This window comes from Theropithecus gelada, chromosome 3 (genome assembly GCF_003255815.1).
Source record: "Theropithecus gelada isolate Dixy chromosome 3, Tgel_1.0, whole genome shotgun sequence".
NCBI classification, from domain to species: domain Eukaryota; kingdom Metazoa; phylum Chordata; class Mammalia; order Primates; family Cercopithecidae; genus Theropithecus; species Theropithecus gelada.
The window spans coordinates 101,770,886-101,794,651 of record NC_037670.1 but is presented as its reverse complement, the minus strand read 5'-3'; the positions used below and the strand labels follow the sequence as shown (position 1 = coordinate 101,794,651).

The window sequence follows — 23,766 nt, the reverse complement described above, 5'->3', positions numbered from 1 at the left end:
TTTTTCAAAAAAAAAAAAAAAAAAAAAAAAAGAATGTATAGCTTAGGGCTCAGGATCTCCACTCTGTCTTCTCTCTCTGCCTCTTTCACAGCTTCTCCAGAATGTCTAAAACTAGACTCTGCACCCTCATCTTCCTATATCTTCCAGAATCAAAGTCAAGGAGCCATTGCTGAGTGTCATAAACCCTAAAGGCCAGAAACAAGTCTTGTAGATTCTTTCTTCACAATGTTCCTCACATGGCGGAGGAGGAGGAGGCATGATTTGAACATAGCTTTGTGTGATTCCAAGTGCTGAGTGCTGAATGCTCTTCTATGCCGTATAAATTAGTTATTGCAGATGGTTTAGCACATAGACAGAGTTCCCACGCCAGTGTTCCCACCATTCTCACAAATAACAAAATACACTGAGAACACATTGAGGCATCCATCCTGGAAAAGGTTAGGAATTGTGTAGTCTGGTAGAATCCTACGTCTTTCAACACGGAAAGATCCCTAGAGATGAACTTGTCCCACAGGCTCCTTTCACAGATGAAGAGAGAGCATCAAAGAGGCTGGGCCTTGGTCAAGAGTGACACAGATGAGCAATGGGAATTTGGTGTTCTGATGTCCACTGCATTTTTGATTATGTTTCAAGCCTCACTTTCAAAAGTTTGTGTTATTAGCCATGCTTTTAACTCCTCTTAATTTAACAACTTTATTAATAGGCTGCTTTTGACCTGCATAAGTAGTCCTTAGTTTAATTTAGGCCGAAAGAAATCATTCATCATTGTAAAACCATTGGCCTTCGCAGCTGTGAGGACTGCAGGTTCCTGTGCTGTTCTGAAGGCAATGCTGAGCTTCGTGGGTAGCAGTAAGGGAAGGCCGGCTCCCTAGGCTGAGATGTGGAGAATGACTGTGTATTAGGCTGTTCTCAAATTGCTACAAAGAAATGCCTGAGACTGGGTAATTTATAAGAAAAGTGGTTTAATTGGCTCACAGTTCTGCAGGCTGTACAGTGCCAGAATCTACCTCTGGGAAGGCCTCAGGAAGCCTTAACTCATGCAGGAAAGTGAAGCAGGAGCAGGCACTTCACACAGCAAAAGCAGGAGCAAGAGAGTGTGGGCAGGGAGGTGCCACACACTTTTAAACGACCAGATCTCATGTGAACTCAGACTGAGAGCTCACTTATCACTGAGGGGATGGCCCAAGCCATTCATGAGGAATCTGCCCCCGTGATCTAAACACCTCCCACAAGGACCACCTCCAGCTTTGGGAGATTACATTTCAATATGAGATTTGGGTGGGGGCAAATATCTAAACTCTATCAGACTGCATCTGCTTTGAGCACGCTACTCCTCTTCCTACTGTTTCCCCTGAGCATCTACAATATTGCTGATTCCAAAGCTTCTTTGTTAATGTTGCAGAGCACATGAGTGCATCCCCAAGAAAACGACATCGATAATGACACCCATTTTTTGTTATCCTTTGATGCTCAGCCAGATTTTTCCACCCTGGTGTAAATTTAATACCCCACTCACAGTGTTGACCTATACAGACTTAATCTGTGACCTGTCAGAAAGCTTGTTCAACTTGCATTGTCACAAATTATAACTTAAAGAAATGCAGTGCCAGAGTAAAAGTTGTTGGACTGCTCCATCCTTAAGAGAAGAGGGGAGTGGGGGAGGCAGATCCATGTGCAGTTCTCTACTTTGTGGAGAACTGAGTTTCACCCATTATCCTTGGGATCATTGGACATTAAACATAATTGGTTCAAGATAAACAAAGGTGGTGATGCTGATTTTCTCTGTTGAAGGATGTGCCCCCATCCTCCCAAACTTTGTAACAGGAGTTGTACCCATCTCTGACCACCTGAACCCACACTAGACTAATCATTGTATTTCATCCCTTTGGCATCTCTCACAAATGAACATATAATCCAAATCTGAAAAATAGGAAGTATTCTTTAGGATTTCCTTTGCTGGAATGAGCAAAATCACTTTTTTTTCCCATTTTCCTTGTGAGCTATAAACTATGACCTCAGAGCGGCCAGCATCTTTCCACACGTAGAAAAGCCCCAAACAATGGCAAGAACACAATGTGGAGTGCTAGGTTCCCTAGCCTGCAGGCCTCAAAGCAGCCCTGGTTCCTGATATTCCTCCTTTGCAAGCCAAACTGATCATTTTCCAGAGAACCTCTTTGCTTAGCGTAGGTTGGATTCATGTAAAATAAAGAGTGCTGGCTATGCACTGTATTCCCAAGAGTTTGTTTTATAAACTAGGCTGTCAATTTTAAAATTTATGCTAAGAAATAACTGCCAAGAAGATTGGGGTATTACTATAGGCTGGGTGGCTCATTCTCTTCCCTAGAGGACAGCCTATGTGGGAAACCAAATTATGATGAAAAGGTTGCTTCGCAAGTGCAATGTCGGGATAAAAGGAGTAGGACAATCTCAAGGGGGCACTTTTGACAATCCGTGGTGCTTTGGGGACATAATGCCTGCTAAGTAGGACAGAACAATTCTGCCAACTAAACAAGGCCCTGCTCCCTTGCGTAGTTCTTAGAGGCACACTGACAGTTCTTCTGTCCAACTTTCCTCTTTAATATTTCTCGTCAATCACCAAATGATGTATACCTCTGGGACTTTGCCCATTGCCCTCACCATCCTCCCCCAACCCAAAGCCCCTCACTGCCACCCACCTTTTCTCTTCTCTGACTGTAGAAATTCATCTTATCTTCTTGAACCTGACAGCCCACACCAACTCCTCTGTGAGGCATTCCTGTTTCTGCCCAAATCAGAGTTTAATTCCACCCTCTCCTGTGCTTCCCTTTCAGAGCAAATTGTGCCCATTTTGCAGCGTTACAAGCTGTGGATGTGTTATGTCTTCTAGAAAATGAGTTCTTTGAGGACAGGGATAATGAGTTCAATCTTACCCATTCTTTGTGACCCCCAGTTTCTAATGTAATTCATTGCAAATAGTAGATGCACAAAATACATGTTGAGTGTTGCATATGGTAACATAAATTAGTGAAGTTTATTATTTGTTTCATTCATTACAGAGGGTTGGGTTGCTTAGGACTTTTTGAGTAACAAGTGACAGAAAATCAAACTAACTTGAAAGCGTTTGGGGTGAAGACCTCAGAAGCAGGCTTGAGCAACCAAATGACAGGGAGGGCAGGGACACAGTTGAGGCTTGAGAACAGCTGGTCCCAGGATTGTGGACATGCTGAGACTTCCTGTCTTTTGTCTCTGTATCACTCTCCAGTACCAAGGCAGACTGTCTTTCTCCTCACACGGGGGAACGTGGATGCGGACAGGCATAGAGTTTCACATCTCATCGTGTTTGCTACCCACAGGAACTGAAAAATTCCCCAGCTTGAGATGATAAATTCCTGTAGGACTAGAGGGGATATGAGGTAGATTGTGGCATTGGCCCCAAATCTTTATTTCTCCCTGAATCTTTATTCTTTGATTTTCACTGTGAAAGTTCTCCTCAGAAGACAGGCTACATTTCCCACCTCTTGACTTCATGTTTGGATGAAGTGGAGACAGCAGAGTATCCGGTCTCAAAGTGTCCGGTCTCAAAGACTTCTGCTTCTGCCTTGCTTTTGTTCTTTGGCTATTTCATGAGAAGGACATGTCCAGGCCAGCTCTCAGGTCCCAGGATGGGATAAGAGGCCTGTGGAGCAGAGCCACTCAGCTTAGTCCAGGCTGCGGATGCTGACCCCCAACTCACCTAATTGCATGAGCGAGCTCAGCCAAGATCATCAGAGCTGCACAGCTGAGTCCAGCTGCCATTCATGTTACCCCCAGACCAGGGAAAATAAATGATTGTTGTTTTTAGCCACTGAGTTGTAAACCTAGAATTTTTGAGGCAATAGTTAACTGATATGAACTAAGTCTCAGGTTTGTGACTTCTTAGCTACCTGACCTTGGGGGAGGTGCCTACCCATCTGTATTTCATTCTCTACCTCTGTAAAATGGGGATGGTAACAGCATAGAATTTTTATGAGAATAAAAGTTGTTAAATATACAATGTCTGGTACATGAAAAACACTAATATATTTTAGTTATGATGGTGATGATGATTACTCTTTGACATGCCCACTCACAAACTGTTGTTGCCAGGGAGGTGGGAGAGGTCCTAGGACGTGACCTTGCTTGGGGAGGTGTTCATCCCTGGGCGAATTCAGTGAGGACAGAGGAGTGGAGGGTCTGGAAAAACATTGCAGCTGGTTGGATGTGGTGGAAGGAACATTCCCCAGAAGACATGAATTCTGATGCTATATTAAGATCAGAGGAAGTTTTGGCAGACAAAACAAAAAAAAGTGCACTTTGAACATTTTAGTTATTTCTAAAATCATAGTGTCATTGGAAACTCTGGATCACAACAAATGACCTCAGACGCCTCACATAGGGCAAGGAGCATGAGTGCATCCCGTCTCCTCTGTTTACTGGGCATTTAATCTTAGGGAAGCTTGAATGAAAATAATAATTCCCATCTCCCAATGTGGTGTAAGGAATTAAATGAGATAATGTATGTAAAACAAGTGCTCTAGTCCATGACATATAGCAGGCACTCAGTAAGTGGTAGCTGTTGTTGTGGCTGGTATTCTTGGCCCCTCTGTGATGGGCTATTTCTCATTAGCTTCCACCGAAGGAGGGGAGCCTTCATGACCTTGTCTCTTGCATTTCTAGAGTTCTCTCCACTGACTGCAGCCTAAAGCACATGCTGTTAAAATCATGTTTATGAAGTCTGAACATGAGCAAGGTGCATCAATTCTAGCGCAATTAATGTTGAACATGTCCATGTCTCTAGTTTTTCAAAGGTGACAGGCTCAGAAGAAACCCTGTGATATCTGACCTGGAAATCCTTTTTGGTGCAGAATCTGAATTGCAAAGCTGTTGTTAAAACCTGCAAATGATCAGCAATGGAATGGGAGACGTTAACTGCCTGTAACTCTTTGTCTCTCTTTGGCTGACACTCCTGACTGATGCTGGGAAAATGGCGAGCAGCTCGCTATGCTGGGCTGTAATTAGTGTATGCCTGGAAGTGCAGACATTTTCATAAATAGAACTTTGCGGGGAATTGCTCATTATTCCCATGATTTTAGGAAATAAAGACAGACCCCAATTAGTTTTCAATCTCAAGAAAGAAAAAGAAGCAACAAGCAGTTATCCACTGGCAACAGAGAGAGAGAGAGAGAACCTGGTAATACCCAGGGTTAAGTCTACAGGAATCACAGTCTGATGGAGTGGATTTTTCCCCTCTCATCCCCATGCGTGGCAGCAGACAGACACAATCTCCATCTTGCCCAGAGAAAGATGAAGATGTGTCTTAATAGGCTGGCATTTCTGAGCACTAAGCAATCACCCTTTGTCGTACCATGTGCTGGCATCAGGAAACTGAAGAGGAGAACAGTTCATAGTGTTTCAATGAAAGGCTTTACCTTGAAGAGGAGATGAACAGAGAAAATGTATGATGTCACTATGTGGAGTTAAACAAACTGCCATTCGTAATTGTAGATACATTCTTTGGATAAATTAAAAAGTTTTCATCATGGTAAGTATATGTTTGAACATGGGGTGTGTTGTAGTGACAGAGAGGTGGGAGGGTTGTAAGTGGAGCTCAGAGGGCTAGAATGTTCTAATACGTTGCTAAATTCAGGAAAGTGGAATTGTGCATCATGGGTTGTTCTGGTGCTTGGTCACTAGTTCATCAGAGGCGACAGAAAGACATCAGCAGGCTCAGGCATCTCAGCATATCCACAGAAATGTCACTGCACTTGCTGTCCTTCAGAATAATTGGTTAATTCCCAGCCTGGGAAGGGGCTTCAATGAACTATGGAGATGCTATGATCACACAGCACCAGTGGTCCCAGCACAAAGGAGTTTATTTCAGTGGCTTTGCGGGGAAGACATGATCAATGGCTGTTTTTGAAAGATCTTGATTTTGGGTAAATTTACTTTCCCATCATGAGTGCCACGCTATCAGAAAGACAAATTAATTTAACATGAGTGACTTACTGCTCCCTTATGAATTACTTTCCAATTGTTTTTAATAGCATCTCTTTATCTCTAGCACAAGAAAACACAGTTGACCTTTAACAGCCTCTTTTATAAATGAACCCAATTGCAGTTCAGCTTTCCCACTTTCAGATCTTTATCTCCTGGCACCTTGAATCCAAACTCATCTGGATGCAGGTCCAGCTGTCTCTCTAATGGTATCTATCCATTAATTAAACACTCTATGCTTAACAGCTTGCACACCAGCAGCTGTAAAGGATGAGAAGGCAGTTCTCCTTTCATCTACAAATATTTATTTTCTTTTGGGAGGATTGGTTGGGAAAGATTAAGTGTATAGGAGGATGACCAGCTTATGGAGAATGTGTGTGTTTTGGTGGAAGTTTCCTGCCGAGTCACATCAGGTGCAGTTAGTAAGCAGGAAGGCTGGCTCCTAATCCCTGCAATCATAAATTATGAAATACCAGTTAAAACAAGCATCTGGGCTGAGGAATGTGTCTTTGTCCTCTCACTATTTTAATGAATGCATGTGAATGAGTTTACAGGGAAGAGTGAATATAACTCAAATGGAATTGGACTCTGATATTTATGGGCTCCTGTCTGCACAGGAGCCGGGTCATGGCTTGTATATTCTTATCCTGCCACAGTGCATTATGGGGGCGTCCTTAGTCCATTTACCTTTTTCCGTGTTTCTCAGATTCATTCATCACTGAATTGTATAGAAACTTCCCTGGAATAGCAAAATAACAAGTTGAAAGTTAGGCACAGCATTAGCTTTTTAAAAATATAATTTTTGAATACAGAAGGAGTATATGAGTGTGGTAGAATATTAGAAAACACAGAAAAGTAAAACTAGCAGAATAAATAGACTATATTGCAAATGCCTAAAGACTGAACAGTGGATACATCTTCCCAGATAACTTTTTATGTCTTTGGGATATATATATATATGTATATAATGTTGGGAGTAATCTGATTCTTTAGTTAACAATGTCTGTTTTTCAATTCAGTATTACTTTATTTCATCAAATATCAGACTATATTCACATTTTTATAATTGTCTCAAAAATGTTCCTTATTGCATTTAATTGTTACATCTCTAAGATCTCTTTCAGTCTGGTGTGGTACATTGTTTCATGCACTAATGTGTCAGAAAGAACGGACCAGTCATCCAGGAGGATGACTAAATTAAACTAAGCTCCATGGCTTAGTGTAGTTTCCCTGGTTAGCAGAGCCTGAGATAAAGACTTGGCAGCCAGTAGTTTTGGGAATGTGATCCCACGAAGTAGAAGTTAAGGAGCAGGAACACAAACAGGAAAAAGGAAATGTTAATGGAGAGATAGATGTGTTATTAAAGTTGCCATTGTAAGCAGTGGGGTTCAATTCTGCCAGGATCTCTGAGAAAGATCCAGAATGCCCCTGGAATTGCCCATCTGAAAGACAGGAGTCTGAGGTATTTCACTGCCTCCCTTGGGAAGGAAGACATTAACTTCTCTCTGCTTTGAGCTGTGCTTATACAGGCCTGGAGCTTATGGGGTATCAGAGAACATCTTGAGCAAGAACATGGAAACACTCACCCAGCATCTCTCCACTCTAGCTGCAATCAGAGGTGGGCCAAGGGCATGTAATGTGGGCACTGGAGCCCGTGTTGTAGATTTGTCTGAATTTTTTCGCCTCATTTTTTCTCGATTTATTGCAGCATTCAGCTTATTTCTCTATTGAGGAATTTTCTACAAACAAAAAAGTTATCTAAGGCTTGATATAGTTATATTAACCATTTTGAAAAAAGAATGAATTGATTACTATTATCTACATATCCCTGCAAAGATGTGCTGATACCTTTGATTTTATTTTTAAGAGATTGATTCATCAAATAAACTTTTACTGAATACCATTGATACAGTTTGGCTGTGTCCCCACCCAAATCTCATCTTGAATTGTAGCTTCCATAATTCCCACATGTTGTGGGAGGGAGCCAGTGGGAGGTAACTGAATCAAGAGGGCAGTTTCCCCCATACTGTTCCTGTAGCAGTGAATAAGTCTCACAAGAACTGATAGTTTTATAAGGGGAAATCCCTTTTGCTTGGTTCTCATTCTCTTTCTTACCTGCCACCGTGTAAGACGTGCCTGTCACCTTCTGCCATGATTGTGAGGCCTCCCCAGTCATGTGGAACTGTGAGTCCGTTAAACCTCTTTTTCTTATAAATTACCCAGTGTTGGGTATGTCTTTATCAGCAGAGTGAAAACAGACTAATACAACCGTGTTTTGAGGTTTGAGGTAGGCACTGATGAAATAACCCCACCTTTAAGTTTAGCAAGTTTTGTAAAATAAACTGTGGTGGTGATGTAGTAGAAGTACCTGTGGGGTGTGGGGCTGGGTCAGTGGAGGAAGTGACCAATTCTTTCAGGGTAGCAAGGGAGAGAGGAAAGTCTGCATTGTTGTAGCGATGCTTGCCTGGGTTTTGAACTGCGGTTAGATAGGGAGAAATGTCTTCTAGGCTGAGTTACATAAAGGCAGGGTTATAAGGTTTATAAGCATGAAAAACAAAAACATATTTGAGGAACTGAAAGTCATTCATTGTGACTGGCCAGTGAATAGGAAGAGGTGGAGCCAGAGCTGGAAAAAGAGGGAGGGACAGATGGTGAAGCTCTTGTACCTCAGGCTAGATATTGTCTTCATTGCTGAATTTACAGGGAAGATTCCTGTTAGGAACACAGCATGCTCAACTGTGTTCAAATTTGTGAATTTTAGAATACGCAAAACTGTGATTAAAAACAACTCTGTCTAGAAGGCAACTCCAGAAGGTTGTTACTGTTTAGTAAAGACTTACTGCATAAGCCTGTCTTTCACATGTTTTACAGAATGCAGCTATGCATGTAACTTCTTTTTGGCACCATAGAATTGCATTAGACATTAAATGAGTGATATAGAAGCAACTTAGGAGGTGGACTGTAGGAGGAGCCAGTAGGGTTGGAGCCTCCTCAGCCTCTGTTTGCAAGAGTTGGTGGGTCTGAGTGGAAGTAAACTTCAGGAAAGCCAGGAACAGGGGAGGAGAGGTCCAAGCCAGGTTTGCTGCTTCTGGGGGAACTTACGTTGAGTTCTGTGAAGAGGGACTAGAGGCAGAGACTGATGGAGCTGTTTCTGGGAGGGAATGTGGGATGAGGGGCATGGACCAAGTTGCTTTTGTACCTGGGTGCTGCAGGGAGAGGAGCATGCTTCTGCTTCCTCAAGGAACACAGGGCCACACTAGCTCCTTAAAGGCAGGAAAAAATCAGGAAATTGATCCTGGAAAGAGAGCTTCAAGTCCTCACAGACAACATGGCCAGGAGGGCATCACCTTCAAGTGCCTTTGCTGGTAGCAGTTACAAAGGAGCAGACCGAAGAGAACATGGCAGGTGCTGCATTGTAACTCTGGAGTGATCTGACAACTGGGTATAGGAGCACATTAGGGTGACTCCCTGCAGACTCCCCAAAATAATTGAATCAGACTTTACAGGGTATTGCATAAGTAGATGGAATCAATGCCATTGAAATTAGTGTTCACATAGATAACTGTGAATCTCATTTCTTTCCACATAAAAGTAAGGCCTAGAAGATTTGGGTTACAAATAAATCATGACAGAGCCAGAAGCGCAACTCATTGGGCTTGGTGGCTCAGGGCCCTTGGCCTGTACTGTAAAGCCTCTCTGGCATGTGTTTATAACACTATCACAATAGTGTCCAGCTTGTGATCCTATCCTCCTAAAATGTGGAGTATTATTACGGATTACACTGTGGAGGTTAGAAACCCCTCACATGTGTGACACATAATTATGGAAAGAGCCAGTCCTTTTGCTCTTGCCCACCCTTTGTTGGCTGGCTTATCTCTGTGTAGGTATTGATCACTGCTGGGAGAAAGGTTGTATATTCAACCCCTCTGCCAAAGCAAGGAGATTTATCTGAGTACAAGTAATGGAAGGTGGCAGGAAGGGGAAAAATATGGCCAGGAATCAGCTACATTCAATGAGACAGTGATGCCTGGAGGAGTCGGTGACAATAAAAGAGGAAAAGCAGAGCATTGTCACTCGGCAGAGCACGGTCAGCAGCACCTGCAGGTGATGTATGATGACACAGGCCTCCGTGTGCTACCTTTCTAAACTGGACTACGTCAGCCTCTCATGAACAAGCAGATTTATTGTATTGTCACTGGTGCATCAACAAGCAGGGAAGTTGTAAGGAATTGTGGGTAATAGAGTTTTATTTTTTTCTGGTTAAAGCCAACAGCCTACCTCCTTTGTCTCAGCAAGCAGGGGACTCACAGACAGAACAAACTGGAGTTTACACATACATTGATTATATGGATATTATATATCCTTCCGTGTTTTGTTATAGTATATGGATTTTTGTTGTTACAAAAATAATGAAAATAACACAAATTATAGTAATATATAATATGTGAAGAATAAGCTTTATCTTCTGTGTTTCCTGCTATTCCTATATTTTTATAAATTATCTATGATTATTTATATTTTTAGTAATTGTGAGCGAATAATAAAATACACCTGGGGAGAGAGTTTGTATACTCTTGGTGTATACACCAGGAGTGTATTTGGTGCATTGTTTTAGGAGGCAGTTTGGAAATACGTAGTAGAATTTAAAATGTGAATTCCCTTTGATCATGCAATTTCACTACTAGGAAAACTCTCCTACTGATATGCTTGTATAAACATGCAAAGGCAGATAGAAGGATGATCACAGAAGTGTCCTTTAGAAATGAGAAATTGAAAACAAACTAAACATTGGTCAGTAAAAGAATTGGTTACATAAATTACAGTGCAACTTCATGATGAAATATTACTCAGCACTAAAACAAGTAGTGTGTATTGAAAAAAGTAAGCCCTAGAACAGTTTGTGGTGTGCAATTCCATTTTAAAAAATACATATGTGTGTGAAGCCCAGTAGTGAGCACTTACAGTCCCAGCTACTTGGGGGGCAGAGACGAGAGGATCCCTTGAGCCCAGGCATTCGAATCCAGCCTTGGCAACATAGTAAGATCCTGTCTCTAAAGAAGAAAAAAAAATTACATACACACACATACGCACGCACGTGCACGCGCATGTATGTGTATGTTATTATATATACCTACAACATTTCTGGAAAGGAATAAAATGTTGGAACAATCACTCTGGAAAATGTAACTGAGGGGTGGTTGTAGAGGTGAAAATTAGATACTATTGTACAAGATGAAAACATATTACCAGCATCTTTTACGTATGTGAATTTTAAACACTCAAAAATAAAAAGCGAAAGGGATTATCATTATCTTTCAGGATTTGTTTTTGAACACAGACTGCCTCAAGATAGGTAGGTGGCCCACATGACGAACTGAGCAACATCCTTTCATGTGATCGTATCCCCACTGAGTAGGTGTTTCCTTTCCTCTTTACATTCAGTATGGTTTTCAGCAACTGCAAAATTTGTCAAGAAGGGGGAGAAGTAAATTGAGTAAGAATGGTTGTATGGAATTAGGAGAAAACACCTGTAAACGGTAGGAAAAAAATCTTTGTTGACAGTCATCAATCAAGAGAAGCGTACTAACTACTTTGAAATTTTTTCATTTTATTTTAAAATTTTAAATTTTTTTTGAATGGTTGGAGCTCTAGCAGCCAACTCTCTACTCTTGACTGCCTTTTCTGACAATTTTTGTCTGAAGCTACTGACAATACTATTTTGAATGAACTCATGGTCATTCAACCACATTTAATTCTCAGGAAGTAGAAGTTCTTATTAATATTCTTTCCCATGTATAGCTGTTGCTGATGTTCTTGCAGGTGAAGGGGAGCCAAATTGTTTAGAAAGAACAGTATCTCCAGTTCTTGGAAGGAGTTTGAGCTGAGAGACCACCAGAGATGTCACCACTGTTTGATATTACTTGCAAAAAAAAAAAAAAAATCTGTTCAAGAAGCCTATACATAACTGGTTAAAGTGAACTTTTTGATTGAATGAACATTTTATTAAATTGACTACTTCACTGGCATTGTGTAGTATTTTCTATGTGTTAGGTCCTCCTAGACACTGGGGGTATAAAGATAAAAGTACATATTCTTATGAACTTTACAATCTAGTTGGAGAAGTAAAGATATGATCCACAAATTACAGTATAGCATGTTAATTGCAAGGAAGTGAGTGGGTACAAGCTATAGTCAGCAGGAAACACACACGCTGATATTTATGACTGAAAAACACATGGTCACTTTAGCTTATTTATTAGGCTAGGAAGAATCAACTATGTAGAAATCATCCTAAGCATTTCCTAAGAGGAGCTATACGTTGTTGTAAAATCAAAACATAATGGTGGGGATGGTGATCCCCAAAATAAAAACACCATAGAATTTCATGACTGTCCATTTATGACACTCATCCTGTTTTCATTCTTGGAAGGTCTTCTGTTTCTCTAAATAATATTGCTATTAAAAACTCAGTGTTCTTTTGAGTAGTTTTACAACTTAGGTAATTGAGAAAAATTTTCCTTCTGAATTTTGTACAAGACAGACAATTAGATTTGCACTGTTTGCAAAAACAGGAAATTTTGAGGCAAAAGTAGTAGTTATCGATGAATAAGAAAGAGAGCTTTTGACATCATTAAAGACCACTGGATTCCTCCTTCCTATTTTAAAGCCTTCCACACTTGTCAGTTCCATTTACTTTTAATTATGTGATTATGAATAAATCACATGAAAAAATAATAGATCTGAGTACATTAATTATGTATTGAAAGACAAGTAGATCCAGCAGATTAAACAGAATAGAATAAGTGTGTGTGTATTTAGTGACTTTTGTTTGACTGTCTGCTCTGACAAGCACCACCCAGATTTACTGTAGTGTGCAGAAAAAAGAGAGCAAAAGGAATGTGATAGGTAATTCTAAGACTGTGTTGAACTGAAAAAAAAAAATTATAGAATTAAAGAGCTCCAAGGTATACTGTATAACAGTTCTTAGTTCTCCAGTCTGATATTTGGGGCCCTTCAGAACAAATGCGTTTTGGCTTTCCAAAAGGCTTTGGAGTTAGCCTTGCGCCATCTGCTGGATTGTGTTAGTATTTGCATCTGCACTAGGACGGGGTGTTGGAAAGACATTCAGATTCACATTTAATGTCTCTTGCTACTAGCCATGGCAGAGGACCCCCCCCCGCCTTTTTTTTTTTTTTTCCAACTTATAGCATTTTCCTCTGAATGTGCTTTATCTTCTCTCTGTCTTTGCTGCCAGAAAGATGCACCTAATTAGGTAAATTCCATTTGTTTTTCAGATATGGTGTGTCTAAAATATGGCCTCTGCAAACAAATGAGATACAGAGGACATTGGGCAGGTGCACAGATCTGAGCCTCCCCCCATATGCTTTCTTGGATGCTTATGTCTGTAGGCAGGGGACAAAAACTATAGTCAGATAAGCTGAACTACTAATGTCTTATTTTATTTTTTCTGTTTTTATAAAACATCTTGTAAATAAAGGTGCCCTCATTGGGTTTTATTCTGGCAAATGAACTTTGTCTGATATAAGAAACAGGGAAATGTTCTGGTAAAGAAAAAAGGAATTGCTAAAACAGTGAACATTTAAAATATTAGGTTTATGGAAAGATCAACACTTGAAATTATGACTGTTAATTTCTTTATTATTCTTGGATAACTAGACTGCTTTTGAAAACAAATCATTGCCGAAACATTTCATGAAATTCTGTCATGGACTGGGATGAATTCCAAGACGGCTTCATTGTTATTTGTAAACAAAGACAAATAAGCAAAGCTGCAGAAAAATGCCCAAAGGACATTTTCTCATTGGATAAACACATGAGTTCTTACTGGTCATGGGTTAACTGCTTCACATATTTTAGATTTTTAAATAGCTGGAGCTCATATGGGAAACAAGGATAGCCACTGTTATCATGATGAAGATTCTACCGTCATTTCTTTCTTTATCCTTTTGTCATTTTGTGTGCATTGTGGTACTTGTGGATGGCTGTTATTGGTATTTCTAACACCGTAAGCCTAAAAACCTGCAGTATTTCCCATTTGACTCACCAGTCCCCATTTAACAAGTTAGGAAACGAAATGAATTTGAGACACCGAGTTCCTGTCTTACAAATTGTGGGATCTTGTGGAAAATACCAAGTCAGACAGCAAGTTAGCATTTTATTCTTTTAGGATAATAGGTCAGCAGGGATGCAGCACAGGAGAAGGTGCAAAGGTCCAGAGACTAGGGACATAAGGATCTGACAGCTTGCTGCAGTCTTGTTATGCAAGATCAGTTGTTCAAGAGCAAATCTGTGAAATCTCACATTTACTTCTTGTCTGTCACTGGGGTTGGCCACTCAGCAGATGCAGATGACAAGAGGAAGGCAACTGTAACAAAACAGAGCCTTGCATGTCAGGGAAACTTCTGTCATGGCCCATTTTCATTTAACCTCAGCACTGGGTCCCATTAGAGGAGCCCTCTAAACACCTCTCTGAGCCGCTTTGATCTGAAAAGATTGAGTTTCATGTAACTTGGGGAAGAAATAGAAAGTAAGTATTTGAATAACTATGGGTGAAAAGTCTTGAATGAGGCCACTTTCAGAAGACAATTTTATTCCAAGAGTGTTTGACTTATGTAGGAGAGTAATAGAATAGAATAATAACAACGTTAAATATGTGGGAAGTAAATTCTATTATTACGAAGTAAACAGCTACCATTGGCAACTTTTCTATATAGTCACAGCACCTTTGAGGGGGCTCTCTTTGCAGCAACAAATGGTAAGAATGGAAATTGGTCCCTTCCTTCACCATTTATGTACAGGTGATACTTATTATTTGTGGATTCTGTATTTGTGAATGTTGCATATTTGTGACTGTTGGGGAACATGGAAATCTACAGTTTAAACAAAGTTCCTAAGTGATTCCTGCATTATAACATTTGCAAACGTAATTGTAGGCTCCAAAAGCAGAAGCTTAGGCATTGACAAGCTGTGGTCACATGGGAAGCTCAGTACAGCCTTCTTTGTCTTCCCCTACCCCTCATTCCAATGGTAGATACTCGTAATGTCTGGAACTTGGTGGGTTTGTGGACCTCTGAGGCAAAAAACAGACAAAACACTGGTGAGTTTTCTTCTTAGGAGTTGTTATGGATGTTCTAGATCTTGTCTTTGGGAAGGCCTAGAAAGTCACAGGTCTGAAGCAGACAGAATGAAGTCACTAATAGCTCCAGTCCTCTCTACCCAATTTGGGATCATGGTCTTTATGACTCCAAGGCTCTGCTTCATGAAGACAGGTGGGGAACAACCCCAGCGCATTCAATTCAACAGTCACCCTGTACCTGGGCCTTCCAGATGTACCCTCTATCCTTCACCTCTAGCCTTCTCTTCCACCACTCTCCTCTCACTTACTTTGCTCCAGCTGGACAGGCCTGCTAATTGGTCCATGAACACAGCGCACTCATTCCCGCCACAGGGCCTTTGCACTTAAACTTTCCTGAGACTTCACATGCCTGGTGAGACTCCCACTTGGTTTAGCTCTGTGCTCATATGTTACCACTCCAGAGGCCTTTCCTGAATGCTCTGTCACTCTTCCTGTTACACTGTTTTATCTTTTTTTTTTTCTATCTCTCGCTAATATCGGATGGTTATTTTAAAACTTCTTTCTGCCCCACCACCCTTCTCTTCAGAATGTAAATTTCATGAGGAAACTGTCTTGTTCAACTCTTTATTCCTTACCTGCTCCCCACAATGCTTGGCATATGGTAAATTCTTAATAAAATAACAGTCTGGCCAAATAAATATTTGTCCATAAAGTGTTCTTTGGAAATCCCTTGGCCCATTATCATTCCTGTTCACCTAGTTAAAGGAATCCGGAATTTGATTAAACGAATCAGTTTACGTTGCACTAACACATGTTCATGTTTAGAACAGATTACATTTAAGATTAATAGAAAGGAATAGAGGCCGTGCGCACAGAGCAGTCCTGCTGCCTCCCCGCCCCTCCTGCAATGCTCAACCCCAGGATTCCCCCGGCTTGTCTGCCCGCCATGGCCTACAAGGAAGCAGCATTTGATGACGCAGTGGAAGAACTAGTGATCAACGAGGAATACAAAATATGGAAAAAGAACACCCCTTTTCTTTATGATTTGGTGATGGCCCATGCTCTGGAGTGGCCCAGCCTCTCTGCCCAGTGGCTTCCAGATGTAACCAGACCAGAAGGGAAAGATTTCAGCATTCATCCACTTGTCCTGGGGACACACACATCGGATGAACAAAACCATCTTGTTATAGCAGTGCACAACTCCCTAATGATGATGCTCAGTTTGATGCGTCACACTACGACAGTGAGAAAGGAGAATTTGGAGGTTTTGGTTCAGTTAGTGGAAAAATTGAAATAGAAATCAAGATCAGCCATGAAGGAGAAGTAAACAGGGCCCGTTATATGCCCCAGAACCCTTGTATCATCGCAACAAAGACTCCTTCCAGTGATGTTCTTGTCTTCGACTATACAAAACATCCTTCTAAACCAGATCCTTCTGGAGAGTGCAACCCAGACTTGCGTCTCCGTGGACATCAAAAGGAAGGCTATGGGCTTTCTTGGAACCCAAATCTCAGTGGGCACGCACTTAGTGCTTCAGATGACCACCCCATCTGCCTGTGGGACATCAGTGCCGTTCCAAAGGAGGGAAAAGTGGTGGATGCGAAGACCGTCTTTACAGGGCATATGGCAGTAGTAGAAGATGTTTCCTGGCATCTGCTCCATGAGTCTCTGTTTGGGTCAGTTGCTGATGATCAGAAACTTATGATTTGGGATACTCGTTCAAACACTACTTCCAAACCAAGTCACTCAGTTGACGCTCACACTGCTGAAGTGAACTGCCTTTCTTTCAATCCTTATAGTGAGTTCATTCTTGCCACAGGATCAGCTGACAAGACTGTTGCCTTGTGGGATCTGAGAAATCTGATACTTAAGTTGCATTCCTTTGAGTCACATAAGGATGAAATATTCCAGGTTCAGTGGTCACCTCACAATGAGACTATTTTGGCTTCCAGTGGTAGTGATCACAGACTGAATGGGATTTAAGTAAAATTGGAGAGGAACAATCCCCAGAAGATGCAGAAGACGGGCGACCAGAGTTGTTGTTTATTCATGGTGGTCACATTGCCAAGATATCTGATTTCTCCTGGAATCCCAATGAACCTTGGGTGATTTGTTCTGTATCAGAAGACAATATCATGCAAGTGTGGCAAATGGCATAGACCATTTATAATGATGAAGACCCTGAAGGAAGCGTGGATCCAGAAGGACAAGGGTCCTAGATATGTCTTTACTTCTTGTGATTTTAGACTCCCTTTTTTTCTTCTCAACCCTGTCAGTGATTTAACACTGGTTTTGAGACAGACTTTTTTCAGCTATCCCTCTATATAATAGGTACCACCAATAATGCTATTAGCCCAAACAGTGGGTGTTTTCTAAATATTAATGGGGGGGCTTGATTCAGCAAAGCCACAGACTTACGTTGAAATTTTCTTCAGGAATTTTCTAGTAACCCAGGTCTAAAGTAGCTACAGAAGGGGGACTATTATGTGTGATTATTTTTCTTCCTATGCTGTATATCCCCAAGTTTTTCAGACTCATTTAAGTAAAGGCTAGAGTGAGTAAGGAATAGAGCCAAATGAGGTAGGTGTCTGAGCCATGAAGTATAAATACTGAAAGATGTCACTTTTATTCAGGAAATAGGGGAGATTCAAGTCATATAGATTCCTACTCAAAAATCTTGACACCGGACTTTCCAGGATGCACATTATCACATGTAGACCAGTTTCCTCTGGTTTCCTCAGTTAAGTCAAAACTACACGTTCCTCTTTCCCCATATATTCATATATTTTTGCTCATTAGTGTATTTCTTGAGCTGTTTTCATGTTGTTTCTTTCGTGTATGTGAAATGGTGTGTTTTTTGTTGTTGTTGTTGTTTTTTAACTTGGGACCACCAAGTTCTAAAGATGTAAGTTTTTACCTAACAGTTATACCACAGGCAGACTGTCAAGTTGAGAAGAGTGAATCAATAACTTATATTTGTTTTAAAAATTAAATTAATCCTTGATAAGAGTTGCCTTTTTTAGGAGTTAGCCCTTGACCACTAGTTTGATGCCATCTCCATTTTGGGTGACCTGTTTCACCAGCAGGCCTGTTACTCTCCATGACTAACTGTGTAAGTGCTTAAAATGGAATAAATTGCTTTTCTACATAAAAAAAAAAGATTAATAGAAAGATGCTAACACAGAATAAAGACAGTGCAGGGCACATCTGTGAATGCCTCCGAGGAAAGCATCCTGTTACAGAGGGTCTTGTAGAATGTAGAGTAACTCCATATATAGATGTGGGGTTTCTGTAAATGGTCACAGGGCATCAGGAAGCAGGAACAACATGAACAAAAGCAGTATGTTTTAGGAAACTGGGAGTAACTTCAGGTGATGAGAGAGAAGGACACATGGGGAGAAGTGGCAAGAGATGAAGGTCCACAGATAGAGGAAAGTTAAGAATAGTTTTGCCCAGTGTGCAAAGTACTCTACTCAATTTAATTTTGAAGAAATGAAAAAAATCAAAGGCTTTTAAATGCAGAAAAGCAAAATCATGCCTGTGTTTTGGAATGATAGTGCCAGCAGGGTGGTAATGGATCAGAACAATTATGTTGGAATTAGCAAGGAGAGGTAGGAAGCATCAGGGAAATACACACAGAGTACGGGGGTGGTGGCAATGAAGGAGGAGAAGGGGAAATCATGCTGAAGCAGAATCAGTAGGATTTGGAGATAGTTCGGTTGTGAAAAAGAATGGTCGTAAGCAATCCATTCAATAGTTGTTCTTTCCTTTGGGTATGAGAAGAGTGGAGGACCCTACCAAACAAGGAAATGCTTCAGAATCACCAAAGAAAGAGGAAACCACAGTTTTCAGTCTTGAAGGGTACATAGTGGAGATAAAGAAAACCAATTGTTAACATACTAGGACCAAAGATATAGAACATACGATTATTCAGGTACCTGATAGTTTCTCTGGAACAGATCCATGATAAAATGTGTATTGAGCAGAGATTTACAGGAAAATGTCAGATGATAACTTGAATGCAATGAGAAAGATTTGAAACCAATAACAGCTAACAGGAAAAGCTGATTTAAAATATGCATTTAAAATTAGCTGGGCATGGTGACACACGCCACTGCACTCCAGCCTAGCGACAGAGCTAGACTCTGTCTCAAAAAAAAAAAAAATGCATTTATGTTATAACAAAAGTACCTTAGAGAAAGAAATATGCATTTATACCAATTAACAATATACACCCATTCCACTTTCATTAAGTTAATTATTGTTAGGAGTACCTCCGCTGATCTAGCCAGAGTTTTGTAGCTTCTTCCTTACCCACTCAGATGTAGCAATAGAACTGAGCATTCAATTCTAGGCACTTAAAAAATAAAAAAGAAATAGAGACTTATTTGGTAAATAGTGGCAGAAACTGCCTGCCTTCACTCCCTGGCCCATGGCCAGACACTCTGCATTCAAGGCAGTTTCCACTGGAATGAATGAGGCTGGCGAAGGATGCAGGCTTAAAAGTACCTCCTTGACTGAGACTCAGCAGCAGTAGGTGCCAAGGATCCTGTTCATGAGGGAAAGGGAGGGGCATAGAGGAGCAGAGCTGGGTTTCTGGACACGTGTATATAGAATGTTAATTGCAATAAATTCAGCCTTCAATCTTCTAAAAAGCTCACCTTCTCAGCTTCTGAATATCAGACATGTGGGTTTATCTCTCAATAGTTTATTCATTCTTAAGAGCTACTCAGGGAAAAGAAGATTCAACTGATTTATCTTGTTGAGGAGGACAAAGACTTAGGTACCTTGTGCTCAACATTTTTTTATGACTAGTTTGTGCTCGTTCCAAACTATCTGAGGTTCACCATGTATTTTAAACAAAAACAAACTCAATATCCAGAATAAAATATGTTTAATGTGACCTTCCCTTGCCTTTTGTATCTTTCGTGGTGAAGTAATTGCATCGATTCTTTTAGAAAATTCTTCTCCATAATTAGGCTGATTCCAACTTTCCTTTTCTCATTTCTCAGTGGAGATCACCACCAATAAAATCTTGAGAACCTCCCTGTACAATTATTAACTTACTTGCATCTTTGCGAGGCCAAATACAATATATGGAGTGGTGAACTGGAGCTTTCAACTTCAGTTTTTACACCAATGTTTTCTCAGAAAACTTGTTTGTTCATATCACCTGACCTTTACAAAGTACATGCATACTCAATTAACTCTTAGGTTCAGTGATTTCCAAGCCAGTCTCATTCATCTTTGGCTTCATAAAAAATATGCTCAAGTTGCCAGATAGCAATCAAATACATCTTCAGGAATTGCTCTTCTGTATTTGATTGTTTCCATCGTTAGGTTTTAAGCTTCTTCTCTGAAACATTAGTTTATAAATGTTGAAAAACCTTCTACCTGCGTGCATGTGAGCCTATCTGTAGTTCCCCATTTTCATAATGATCTAGTGAATACATTAGAGTCAGTACAATTACGATTGCTAACAGAATTCCAAGTGTATGAACATAAATTTGGCTTCAAATTATATAGGAAGTTTGTTTTGAAGGGCTTGGGAAGCATTAGATTGACTGTAGAACTAAAATTTAGAAAAATAAAGGATTAAGTTAGGTCAATAGGATGATAGCTTATGTTTGTCTAATTGGGGTCTGATCATATTGGTAAATAAAAATCATTTTATAAATGATTCATATGCTAGAAGTCTTGAATTATACATAATTTAGAACAATGAATACCATGTGCAAGAGGCAAAGTGGGATAAGGCCTGTTTGCTACCTTGTGAATCTCACTATCCAGGGGGGCAATAGACTTAGACATAGCAGACTCTAGTAAGGGTTGGGGGATTATTATTATTCCCAAAGGAAGAATAAACAAAGGGCTATGAAAATGTAGTAACAATTCTGAGCAGGGTCATTAGGAAAGGCTTTATGGAGAAAGTGGCTTTGAAACAAGGCTTTGAAAGACAAGGAAGTAAGAACTAAGGATGATGGAGCAGCACAGTTATCATATTCAAGTCAGAGAAAATGAAGGGCTATAAGAGGCCACAAGGAATTGAGAAATCATCAAAAGTATACTCAGGAAATATTCGTAGTTGTATGGGGTTGGTGCGTGGGGTATTTATGACTAGATATTTTATCTTATTTGAGAGGAAACTAGAAGCCACTTCTGGGTGCCAAGAATGGCAAAGACAGGATGAAAAGCATGACTTTATGTCATTCTATTTAGCTTTATATTTTACAGTTTAATGTGTCAAGACAGGAAGTTCTGCTTGATGACACTGAGTAATTTTCTGGCCCCCAGTGATTCTGTAAGAAAGTATTGTTTCACATAATTGTGTGGCATTCATTATGAATCATTACGGACATTCATTTCCTTCATATTTTTTTAATTGAGTGACTGTTAATTGCTCTCTTCACACCAAGGTCCCAGGTATAACCATTAATGATTGTTCTCAGTCATCAATAATGCTCACTGCGTTGCAGTGAATTAGTCCATGAACATTTTCTGAAGCTCTTTATTAGGTTTCTCTATTGCATTGGGAAGACCAAAACCAAGAATAGGTGTTTTGCCTGAACTGCAATCATTAATTTTCTCTTATTGCTGGATTTCTGACTCTTACTTTGTGAATTCCCTACATGTTACCTTCGTTCTAACCATGTTTGAGAAGACATTCAAAAGATCAATATCTACAATTTGGAGGGATCCATATGCTCTCAGTGTTATTCTTTGTAAGAATGATAGAAAAGATGGTCATCCCTTACTATCAGAAATCAGGTTCTGTTTAATAAATATGTTGAAATTATACACGGCAGTGGGAATAGAAACAGAAAATAAAACTGTTCCTCACCAAAGCCATGTGGTCATTGTGATATAGTGTCAGAGAAAAGAACAAATTTAGGGTATTGCTAAAAAAGACACTCAGGGTCAAGGCTAAGGGTAAGGCTAAAGACTAAGTCAAAACTGGTTGAAAGGCCTTTAAGCCAAGGCTTTTGAAACAATTAAGGTGCCTACTAGATCCTTTTATGTACACAAAAGGATTTCTAGAAAGATTAAAATCTTGATTTTATAGAACCTGGAAACCTCCAAAGTATCTGTGATTGAGTGTCTAGAGACAGACATCTCAAAAGTAAGTATGAGTATGGCTTTTGGGGCCTACCATGTTTGGAACTTACAATGCTTTGGAAAAAGCTGTATTAGAGGAAGCATTGCCAGGCTGTCCCAAAAGACTGAAATCATTTGAGATATGAAAAAATCTCAGGAATCCCAGCTTTCCTCAGGCAGGGATTGAGCTGGGAAAACTGCTCAATATCCAAAAATGGTGTATTCTCCAGTGCTATCTCCTGAGGTGGCCAAGGAGAATGATGGAAAAGGAAGACAATTCCAGAAGGCAGAGCTGTGGAAACCAGCGAAATCACTTCCAGGAGCAGAAGCAGGGTGGCATCAAGAAACATTTCCTACCCTCAGAGGAGGGTATCTGGCAACATTTCACCAGCAGGATTTCACCTTATCTACAAGGCAGTCACTGTTGTGTGACTCCCATACTTCCCCTTTTTCTAATGGGAGTAGTTTTACTTTTATCCGATTCCTATTCCACCTTTGTATGTTCAGTTTGTGTTGGACAGATAACTTTTCCTTTAATTAAGAGGTCTCTGGATTAAGACGAATTACATTCGGACCTGATGTAAATCACAAGATCCTACAACATGAGGCTATGATTAGATGAGACTTTGGTGGGTCTTTGGCTGGGGGATGAATGAGTTTTGCTTATGAAGAGGATATGAATAAATATAAACAAGATAATCATTTGTAATAGTTCGCATGATCGTTTAGCAGATACTCCTTTTCCCCTCCCACTTCTCTGTCCCATTGATGCCGGACTTGGTCAAGTGATTTGCTCGAGCCACTAGGGTGGTAGTGGATATAACAAGCAAATACTTGAAAGGTACTTCTGTGGTGGTGCTTGTGTCATTGCCCCGAGAAGAACACACCCCAGGGACCCTGCTGGTCCTAGGATAAAAACATACGTGGGTCACCCCGTCTCTACTAAAAATACAAAAATATTAGGCGGGCATGGTGGCGGGTGCCTGTAGTCCCAGCTACTCGGGAGGCTGAGGCAGGAGAATGGCGTGAACCCAGGAGGCGGAGCTTGCAGTGAGCCGAGATAGCGCCACTGCATTCCAGCCTGGGTGACATAGCAAGACTCCGTCTCAAAAAACAAAAAACAAAAAAGCAAAACAAAACAAACAAACAAAAAAACATGTGTCAGAGCCTCCTCAGCTTCCCTACACACCTGCAACTTGACGTTTTCACCCTAGGCAGTTCTAGACCTGTAAGTATGAGAATAAAAGCTTATTGCTATCATGCCAGTGAATTTTGGGGTTGTTTGTTATATACCCCAATAGCTGTCTGATAGAATGCTATATCCTAAGCACTATGCTGTGCACTTAATTATTCCATCATTATGCTCTTGATCTTAGTGTCTTGATCCATTTAGGCTGCTATAACAAAATACCAGAAATGGGTGGCTTATAAACTACAAATACTTATTTCTCACAGTTCTGAAAGATAGGAAGTCTCACAGCAAGGCACCAGCAAGCTCAATGTCTGTTCTCCTCACCGATGGTCATCTCCTCACTGTTTCCTCACATGGCAGAAAGGGCAAGGAATCTCTGGGGTTTCTTTCA

The 23,766-nt window shown here is 40.5% G+C and overlaps 1 pseudogene; it reads left to right on the top strand.

The window, feature by feature from the left end:
- The first annotated feature begins 16,034 nt into the window (after nt 1-16,034).
- On the top strand, nt 16,035-17,353 carry LOC112621169 (annotated as a pseudogene).
- The last annotated feature ends 6,413 nt before the right edge of the window (nt 17,354-23,766 follow it).